Here is an 11,582-nt window from a genome sequence, read left to right on the forward strand (position 1 = left end):
TTGTGATATGTGCCACATTGTGCAAACATGTTTAACATAAAAATAAAAAAATATGTAAAAGAACAGTATAATGTACTCTAGACAAAATTACTTTAAGGCCTTGGCTTGGGTCTGTACAATAGTGTTCTCATGCTGTTAACCATCTTACACGGCTATGAACCATGTAGTTTCTAGGCTGTCAGCATGAATATCATGCAAATGAGGGTTAAATGCTTTGGATGTGTTGACTCGCTAAAGGGAGCAAACATGTATGACTATCCACTTCCTATAGGCTCCTACATGGTGTTTATATTCCCAGTGGATGCGGATGACATCGCGGGGGGGGGTGTCATGCCACTTTTAGGAGTTTTTTTGTGCTTAGTGTGCATGTTTGCGCAGCAAAATGCTTGCTGCAAATGGTTTGGTCATAGCTTAGGTTGCTCACGTGATCAAACCACCCACATCCCAGTCATGAGCTAGACAGCTATAAATGGAAACCAGATGTATTCAATTAATATACAGTTTTGCACAGCTATGCTGTGCAATGTTGTGAGCAGCATCACACACTAAATTAGGGTCTTTAAATCATGTTAATTATAGCCTAAGCAGGTGAAGTGCATCATAATTAACTAATCCCACATGGTGGACCTACTCTAGAACTGTATAAAGTATACATACACCCTAGATTCTGATTTTCTCTCAGTACTCTGAACAATTGGAGTTGTGACTTGAAAAATTTAACTGAGATACTGGTAGGGGCTGCTGCAGCTATTCTATAGCTGTATGTGCTAGTTGCAGAAGTCAGTGCTGCTGGTGCTGTTGACAGTAGGCCAAGGCCAAGAAGGAGAAGAGTGTTCAGGCCCAGGGTAACCTTCCAGGAGGTACATGAGCTGGAGACTGTAGAGAGATACAGGGTAAGCAGGGACATATTATAAGAACTCAGTGAGCTCTGCCATCCTCAACTCAGAGCCAGAGCTAACAGAGGGGAACCCATTCCAGTTGAAACTAAGGTATGTGTAGGCCTTAGAATACTAGCTACAGATACTTTTCAAAGGCCAACTGGGGAGATTATAGGGGTGTCACAGACATGCATCCAGGATACCCCACCAATTCTTGGATGCTATGCTCCCATATGCCAGTGAGCATATATGTTTTCCTCTTTTCCATGAAATGAGGGTCAGCAATATGCAACAGTTCTACTGTGTAGCACACTACCCTGAAGTATTGGGTGCCATAAATTGCACTCATGTGCACATCAAGGCACCACCTGGTGAGCAGGGTAGACTCTATGTTAACTTCAAGGAATAGCACTCCATCAACTGCCAAGTTGTGTGCAATGTCCAGGGGATTAGCATGAATGTGTGTGCTGGCAACCCTGGCAGTTATCACAACTCCTATAGCTGGCACATATCACAGCTATGTCAGAAGTTTGCTAGGGAAGACATCTCTCACATACATTTACTGGGAGATGCTGAATATGCTCTGGAACCGTGGATGATGACACATCAGAAATGCACATACACCCATGGAAGAATACCATAATAATGCACACACACAAACTAGGAACATCATAGAATGTGTGTTTGGGCTTCTGAAGTCACAGTTCTGGTGCCTCCATATATCTGGTGGAGCCTTGCAGTATACTCCACACATATGTGCAGAAATATTCACAGTATGTGCTATGCTACACAATCTGATCCTGCAGAAGCAGTTGCAGCAGGGTCAGCAAAGGGAAAGGATACACAGCCCCCCACTAGTGCCTAGGTCACCACAGCTAGAGTTACAGGAGAATACAGAAGAGGAACCCCCTGTTGATGTCTCTGTAGGGGCAGATGTAGGCATGCTCTGTACACCCTGGCTTTGGCTACATAGCACATTCACTGACAACCTATGGACCTAGAGACTAATACCTTTCTCCTACTCACATACATATATTAAAATCGATGCAAGGCAACTCACACATCTTGTACCTATCCTTGTATTGGCTGTTTACTACTTGCATGAGACAGAGTAATCCCTGAACTACAGTTGTGTCAACTGCTGCATTTGCAAGATAAGTCCATAACCTACACAGTATTCTAGTGGATTATTATGATATGTCATTGTAGCTAAGGACCTGATACATTATGCAGGTAACTACAGTGGGCTATTTGAAAAGAAATTTTGTCCAAATGGGACTACAGACACCTATGCTACTATCATGTTTCCATTTGTAATCAGTAGACCTCATGCATGGAATATTCAGGCAGCCTACTTCAACATATTGCTGGTACATCATTCAAGAGAGATGTTAGAACGTGAGGTTAAATGATAGACTAGTGTGTATCCTAACAGAACATGTGGTTTGTTCCCTCACCCCTCACAACAGCAGTGTCCCCTTGTAACTGCCATAACAGTAACTCATCTATGCTATATGAGCAATTGACACAATTAATATGGCACAGAGTCTCAGGACAGTACTATAGAATTTGATCTTATTTTCCCCAGGATTCATGAAGCCTGCGCCAGGTGCAGGCATAGCATCAGTGTTCTAACACCAAATATGGCCACCGAGCGATTTAGGTGCGAGCTGTTTCCATGTGCACTAGCTGCGTATGCTATGCCCGCAGAACTCCCGAGCCTTGTATGCTAATTACCCCATGCGCAGCAGTGTAGCATGCAAATGAAGGTATGTAGTGATTCAAGAAGTGGTGCAGGCATAGTGTAAGCATGCAGAAATGTAAATTGTAGAAAATGGTCTACATTTTTGCAAACATAAAATCGGAGCCATGACAGCCGACCAAACACATGTACTATATTGTTAATATATGCCAATGGCTAGATATATAGCCACTGGCATAAAAAGCTTGTACAAAATATAAAATTAACATTTAATATGTATGGTCGCACTATCGTGACGTGGAAGTGCAGGGCAGCGGTGTGCAAAGGAGATTGCAAGGAATATATAAAAATATAGACAAAAAACGCAATGAAACACATATCATGATTTCCCCATAATAGTCAGTGGCAGGCATGCTACACCATACTTATGGTGCAAGGGTTGCTAAGGGGCAGTGACAGTGTTATGCTCAGTAGCTAGGAATTAGTAGGCAATGCCATGCAAATGAGGGGAGTAATAGTGAATTGCAGATGCACCTCAAAGTGTAGCATTATAACACAGAGGTGCGCTCTTCAGATAAAGATGACATCAAGAGAGGGGTGTGACGCCATTGCTGTAAGCACATTGGAGCATTGCTAAACCATTCTGCTCTTAGCTAGGCAAAGCTGCAGGATAGGGGTGTGTCGAATTGGCCATAGCTATGCTTAGCTGAGAGTACACAAGGTAACCGAGTATGCATGTGAATGGAGATGAAAATGCGCATAAACCCGGTAAACAGGTATGCGAGGCGCTCACTGCAGCTGAAACAGGAAGGATATAGGAAAGAAATAAGGAAATGCTGCAGCAGTGAAATTGGAGTACAAATGACTAATTAACATCTAGGAGCCTACACTGAGCCATTGACAACAGCTAACAAGGCTGCAAGCAGCTACCTGCAGAGTAGGGAAGGGGAGGGACAGAAAACAGTAAAGTGTCAAGGCAGAATAAAGCTGATATGCAGTATATCAGCTACAAGGCAAATTTTGCCATGACTGGGTAGGGAAAGTACAACACAAGAAAGACGGCAGGTGGATGCATGCCTGATAATGGGAGGGGATCCAGGTCTAAAAGTGAATTAAAGGGCAACAGATTAATCAAGGCAGGCATGTAGATCTCCACAGTAAAGGCCCCACACTTGCAGTACTCATTGCAAAACCCATAATTAAGACACACTGCAGCTGGAATAGCTCATTCACACCCACTGACATCAGCAGCATCCATAGCACAATACTATAAAGTGTGAAAGCACCTCATACACATTTGTGTATTCCCATACACTCTGCACCAGTGGTGTATACAGATGGGCAACTTTTATTATGTACATGTTAGGGGCTGCCATAGCTTTGATCCGCCAGCATGTGTTGGAGACTGAAGGTGGTATGGAGGATGATGCACACGACTACCACAGGCACCAGAGGAGGAGGAGAGTGTTCAGACCCAGGGTAACCTATCGGGGGCTTCATGATCTGGAGATAGTACAGTGTTACAGGGTGGACAGGGACATCCTACAGCAAGTTGTGGAGCTGTGCCAGCCATGCCTCAGAGCCAGAACAAACAGAGGGAACTCATCCCAGTGGATATGAAGGTATGTGTAAGCCTGAGAATACTAGCTACAGGTACCTTTCAAAGACCAACTGGGGATATCATGGGGATCTCACAGGAATCAGCATCCAGGGTACTACACCAGTTCCTGGATGCCATGTTACCACATGCCAATGAGCACATATACTTCCCCTGAACGCAGAAAGAGTTGGCCAACAATATGTGTCTCTTCCATCATGTGGCAGAACACCCGGAGGTACTGGGTGCAATAGACTGCACGCAAATACACATCAAGTCACCACCCGGTGAGCAGGGTAGGTGCTACATAAACCGCAAGGGATACTCCTTCATCAACTGCCAGGTCGTGTGCAATGCCCAGGGCATTATCATGGATGTGTGTGCTGGCAGCCCTGGAAACTATCATGACTCCCACATCTTGCATGCCTCACAGCTGTATTGGTTATTTGCCAGGGGGGACATCCCAAATGGAAACCTGGTGGGGGATGCTGGCTATGCACTGGAACCGTGGATGATGACTCCCATCAGAAATGCACACACACCCATGAAGGAACGCCATAATGAGGCACACACAGAAATCAGAATCATCATAGAGCATGTGTTTGGGATGCTGAAATCACAGTTTTGTTGCTTGGACATATCCGGTGGAGCCTTGCAGTACTCTCCAAGCACATGTGTTCACATCTTCATAGTGTGTGCCATGCTACACAATATGGTCCTGTGGAAACAGCTGCAGCAAGGACAGAATGGTGAAGGCCCTCACAGCCCACCACCATTGCCAAGGGCCCCACAGGCACAGAGGTACTCAGACCACCAACACCCTGAGTCAGCCCCAGTAGGCAGACAGTAGCGTGCCCAGTATGCCCATGCCTTAGCAAAGAGGGAACGTATAGCACACACACTGACAGTGTAGGCACCTAGGGACTGACACCTTTCTCCACCTGCACACACAGTAAAAATGGATGGCACACACACAAGACTACCTGTAAATTGTCATGTATAGGCAGTCTACTGTGTGCATCCAACATAGTCAGCCCTCAGCTATTGCACACACAATTGTCATTGGCACAAGGTAAGTCAACACCTGAACAGTAAAGTAAGATATCAGCATATGCAGATACTGTATGTATAGATTCATAGGTAGGTACTTGGCCAACTGCCAGAGGCCATTCATAAGCCCAGCCAAAATGTCCCAGCTTTTGCCACCCCATTGATTCATTAACTGTCCCTCTGTGGAGCAGAGCCAATGGTGGGATCTCTGGGGTGCATCTACTATTCCCCATCCACTCTTCAAGGTTTCTCTTGCAGAGTATTAGTGAGGGGCTCTGTATAATGTTGTTTGGGATGTTGTTCCAAAGTATGGGGAGTATCTGTGACAGGAAGCTGTCCCTCCAGCATCTTCCAGTTATTGTTGTGGTAAGGTTCAGCTCACTACAGTATGTGGCTCACTGTGACATGGATTCCCATAGGAGGAGCATATCCATCAAGCCGGAGTTCCACATGGCTGTGTTGGCCAGCGGAGATCATTTCTGGGTAAACAAGATGCCACTGAGTAAAGCAGGAGTTTATTCAGTCTGGCTGCATAGGCCATATGTTGGAGGCCAGTATTCCCCTTGGCGAGGTACATTTGTGGACCCCCCCCCCCCAGCGGTTGGAAGTGTCTTCTGTGGTACATCCAACATGGATTATTATACCATATGATGGGACTGATGAGTGATGAGCAAAGGGGCACTATAACCCCAGTATGTCTAGATGGGAATCCTTTAGTAATCAGATGGCCTACATAGAAGGATGCCCTAACTACTGTGGAGATATGATTGTCAAAGGGGAGATCACTATCTACCTTAGTCCCCAGATACCCCATTACCTTGTCTGTATTAGAGTGGCTGCCACTTATGTGTTAATATGTGGGTGCCAATTCCACAATGGAATGACCATGCAGTTAGTGGCACTTGGCTGGAGGCCATGTCATTGGCACCCTGTAACGTTCTCTGTGAGGACCCTGAGGGATTTCTGTGTAAGGTGGACTATCAATCATGGCTCCCAGTTCGTAGTCATTGCCAGACATGTTCTGCCGTATTCCACCTGTGTTTGCCTGCACCTCTGAGATGTATATGCCAAACAGTAGGGCTCCCAGAACTGAGTCGTGTGGGACACCAGTCGTGACTGGTCAAGAGTTGGACCTGGAGACCGCTAGTCGTATAATGTGGGTTCTGTGTGTAAGCTGATTGGCAACCCAACATGTGATGTATGGGTGTATGTGCAGGCTGGTGTGTTTATCAATAAAACCTGAGTAGGGCATGGTGTCAAAAGCCTTGGCGAGATCCACATAGTATGTGTGAACCACCTCCCCTGTCATCTAACGTCTTGGTGACTGTATGTAAGATGTGAAACAGGTTCAGTGGGCATGAACTGCACTCAACCAAGCTGACCTGGGTTGGGTCACATGTTTGGAGGTTACCAATTTCTTTGTTAATGAGTGCCATGAGAATGCGAACCATACCATTGCAGACCTGGCTAGTTAGGTTTATGGGGTGGTAGCTACCATGGTCAGTTGTGATTCCACCTTGATGGAGTGGAATAACCATTGCCACACACCATTGTATAGGCATGTAGCCTGTGGAGAGGCTGAGGTAGGAAATCTTAATTAGGTGGGGGGCAGGTTGTCTTGCACAGTTTGCAAGATGCAGTCAGGGACAACATCTGCCTCCATTGACGCTGTGTTCTGCTGTTAGAGAGGGCCATTTCCACCTGTGTGTCTGATGTGTGGGATACTGTACCTTTTGGGTAGTGTTGTGGGCTCTTTAGGGGGTGAAGTATGCACTGAATGTATCTGCAAGGGTGTTGGTGATATCAGTAGGGTCAGCATAATTTGTGCTATATTTCACCAGCACAGTGCAAATCTGTGTGTCACCACGTAGATCCTTGACATAGCTAAAGAAGGCTTTGTGGTTATCTTTCGAATCCTTGCATATTCTCCTGCTGATGATAGCCAAGGATGATATCATGAGGGATCTATGTATCATACTAATAGTGGTCACAGATGTCTGCCCTTCGTGGGATTTGCTGTGTGTCTGGAACACTGTTCTACTTCTGTAGTATAACCTGTTTATTGCAGAGGACAACCAGACCAGTGTCCTTGTCTAGGATGAGTGAATCTTGGTTTACCAGTGATGGCATAATCCATACATCCATGTAGGTGCTTATAGACTGCATTTGTAAATCTGTCTGTATCTTGAGCAGTGTTTCCCTTTAGGATGTGGGCTGTGAAACCACCACCTCTGTCACTAGGAGTGTAAATTTAGCTGTAGGAAAGGTATACACTGTGGTATCAGTGGGTGGGGGAGATGCTTGAGTGTGGAAACAGTGAATAATTCATGGTCAGATCTAACCAGTGACTGGTTAACCTCTGCTGTGGTGCACCTGTTGCCCATGTTGGTGATGACCACTTTTAGTAGTTTCCACCCTATGTTAGGGAGGCTACCACTTGATACAGGGCATATGAGGTGATAAATTCCAGGAAGCGCTGGGCCTGGAAGTGAGTACCGGAGTAAGTTTCCCAGTTAATGGTATGGTAGTTGACATCGACCAATGCCAGGGTGTGCGTTAGGACTGTCACATTCTCCACTGTCTCCAGTTAGGTGGTGTGGAAGTCCTGGGTCATGGAGGGTAATCCATAGCAGGACACAGTTTACATTGCAGTTGTGGCTGATGTTATCTGCACATGGATGATCTCAGAGGTATCATGCTGCCCCACTAACCTGGAAGTGTAGGTATCCCTGATGAATATGGATACAGCCCCTCCATGTTTGTCAGTCCATGTTCTGTGGCTGAAATGTGTGGTATGGTTTGTAGTCTGGTAGTGCTGGTGTGCTCTCAGGAGCCTTAAGACAGATGTCAGTTACTACACAGGTAAGGTTGTGCAAGAACAAACAACTGATAAAATATAATCAGATCCTGCAGATAGACTAGTGGTGGACCGTAGCTGGGATAGCTACTAAAGTTCAAAAAAATGACACGGATATATGAAACTTGAATTATGTCACTGGTAAAACAGAACGAAAAAAAGATGAAAAAACACTTCTTTTAAATCCACAGAAACCTCACTGCTTCGCCGAATTGGCAAGATGTTGAACTAAAGTGTAACAAAAAGACTGTTACACACTGATGTTTAGCAGTTCAAAGTTAAGTAGGACTAAATCTGTTTATATGCCAGGCATATACATTCCTATAACTCTTCCAAATGATGCAAAGTAACTTGAACACAACTCACAACAGTCTGTGTGGGAGACCATAACAAGCATAAAAAAGTACCTTAGAATGTTTGTAAAAGCTGATGAAATGTTGTAGAGCAAATGCCTGGTTGCTCAGGAAGTCCTGACTATCCGTTTAGCTTGTGGTAGAAACCCAATCCAATACTTTGTAGTTAGAAAACACAAGAAGCTTCCCTTTGCAAACTCAATAGTTCCAAACTTGCAGGAAGCAAATGAAGCACTAGAAGCACTAGCACAATTGCTATGTAAACAAACTCAGAAGTTCCAAACTCATGCACTGTTATACACTGATGTTTAGAAGTTCAAAAGTAAAGTAGGACTAAATCTGTTTATATCCCAGGCATATACATTCCTGTAACTCTTCCAAAAGATGCAAAGTAACTTGAACACAACTCACAACAGTCTGTGTGGGGAGACCACAACAACCATAAAAAAGTACCTTAGAATGTTTGTAAAAGCTGATGAAATGTTGTAGAGCAAATGCCTGGTTGCTCAGGAAGTCCTGACTATCCGTTTAGCTTGTGGTAGAGAAAACCCAATCCAATACTTTGTAGTTAGAAAAACACAAGAAGCTTCCCTTGGCAAACTCAATAGTTCCAGACTTGCAGGAAGCAAATGAAGCACTAGAAGCACTAGTACAATTGCTGTGTAAACAAACTCAGAAGTTCCAAACTCATAGGAAGCAAAAAAGGCGCTGTAGACTGAAAATAAATCCTTTATTACAACGATAGCATTCCTTAAGCAGTTCTAACTTAAGAAGTTCTGATGAAGTCTGCGATGGTGCAGATGAAAGCGCTCAACTAGTGCTTAAGGAATGCTATCGTTGTAATAAAGGATTTATTTTCAGTCTACAGCGCCTTTTTTGCTTCCTATGAGTTTGGAACTTCTGAGTTTGTTTACACAGCAATTGTGCTAGTGCTTCATTTGCTTCCTGCAAGTCTGGAACTATTGAGTTTGCCAAGGGAAGCTTCTTGTGTTTTTCTAACTACAAAGTATTGGATTGGGTTTTCTCTACCACAAGCTAAACGGATAGTCAGGACTTCCTGAGCAACCAGGCATTTGCTCTACAACATTTCATCAGCTTTTACAAACATTCTAAGGTACTTTTTTATGGTTGTTGTGGTCTCCCCACACAGACTGTTGTGAGTTGTGTTCAAGTTACTTTGCATCTTTTGGAAGAGTTACAGGAATGTATATGCCTGGGATATAAACAGATTTAGTCCTACTTTACTTTTGAACTTCTAAACATCAGTGTATAACAGTGCATGAGTTTGGAACTTCTGAGTTTGTTTACATAGCAATTGTGCTAGTGCTTCTAGTGCTTCTAGTGCTTCATTTGCTTCCTGCAAGTTTGGAACTATTGAGTTTGCAAAGGGAAGCTTCTTGTGTTTTTCTAACTACAAAGTATTGGATTGGGTTTTCTCTACCACAAGCTAAACGGATAGTCAGGACTTCCTGAGCAACCAGGCATTTGCTCTACAACATTTCATCAGCTTTTACAAACATTCTAAGGTACTTTTTTATGCTTGTTATGGTCTCCCCACACAGACTGTTGTGAGTTGTGTTCAAGTTACTTTGCATCATTTGGAAGAGTTATAGGAATGTATATGCCTGGCATATAAACAGATTTAGTCCTACTTAACTTTGAACTGCTAAACATCAGTGTGTAACAGTCTTTTTGTTACACTTTAGTTCAACATCTTGCCAATTCGGCGAAGCAGTGAGGTTTCTGTGGATTTAAAAGAAGTGTTTTTTCATCTTTTTTTCGTTCTGTTTTACCAGTGACATAATTCAAGTTTCATATATCCGTGTCATTTTTTTGAACTTTAGTAGCTATCCCAGCTACGGTCCACCACTAGTCTATCTGCAGGATCTAGTTACTACACAGGTGTTGATGTTGTCCATCCTGAGAAGTGCTGTGAGTACATGCATGTTGTGATCACAACCCCTGGTATTGAATAGCATAAACCTCATTGAATCTGTTATTGTGCTGTTTACGGAGCTGGTATGCACCTTCAAGACTCTCCTAAATAAGGCACCATGGGGGCGCCAATAGCCTTGGCCAGTATTCAAAAGCCTAAGGCTGACACATAGGCCGGTATGGTATCATTGCATGTATGTTCTTCATCTGTGCTTGTTTTTCATCTCCCCTGTAGGTAACCTACTGGTAAGCAATAGAAAGCTTTAAACTTATACAAGTTTTCTAGCTTCCAAGATTGGCTTTTGGAGTTCAATATATTCTTGCTGTACTTAACTGTTTCCTGACTACATGGTGATTTCTCACTGTATATTGTGATGGGAAGGTCTGTTTATTCACATATTATGGCTGGGATGGCCTGCACGTTAGAGGTTCACAGCCAGCCTACTACCTATCTGCCAAAGGGCAATTAGAAGCATAGCTAGTGTGTTGGCTTTCCCCGCACCATTGATGAAGTAACTGAGCCTCTGTCAAGCATAGCCAATGAAGCAATTCCAGGCAGAGTTGCTGGAAGCAGTTGAAAACTGGGGTTGTGGAGGGTGATAGTGGCACTTAGTGATCTAAAGAGGGCATGTTAATGTGACAATTCAACACCATTTAATTCCCCCAACAGGTCTCACAGCTGTCAAACTGGACAGGCTCCCCCACCCCCTGGCTGTATGGTTCTGGGACACAGAATTCCAGGGGTGTATAGTCTGTTACACATTCACACAACAAGGTTTCCCTTGAAGTGTGTCAGTGAGGGGCTATGCCTAATGTAATTAGGAATGTAATGTATTGTCTCACGGTACATGTTATATGTTGTTATTTCAAGAATACGTGAAGCTCAGTGAATTTGGGGGCCTCCGCCCTTTGCTTAGTCTAGCTTACACATAGAAATTATCTAAATAGGAAATAGGCGGAAGCAACGTTAATGTCAACAGTGTAATGGTTACAGCATCTGCATAGTATCTGTGCATTCTAGGTTATAATCCTGATAAAGGCAGGGATGTTTATCATGTGCAAAAGTATACCTTAACCACAGCTTGCATATATAGGTAGTAATTGTCTGTATAATAAACATTCAAAACTCCCATATAAACCCATGTGTGCTGGAGAGTACAGTCAACAGAGAATGTAATGTTATGTCAGCACATAGTGAGATGTTACTTCA

This window comes from Protopterus annectens, chromosome 1.part1 (genome assembly GCF_019279795.1).
Source record: "Protopterus annectens isolate FY-2018-M chromosome 1.part1, PAN1.0, whole genome shotgun sequence".
Lineage (NCBI taxonomy): Eukaryota > Metazoa > Chordata > Ceratodontiformes > Protopteridae > Protopterus > Protopterus annectens.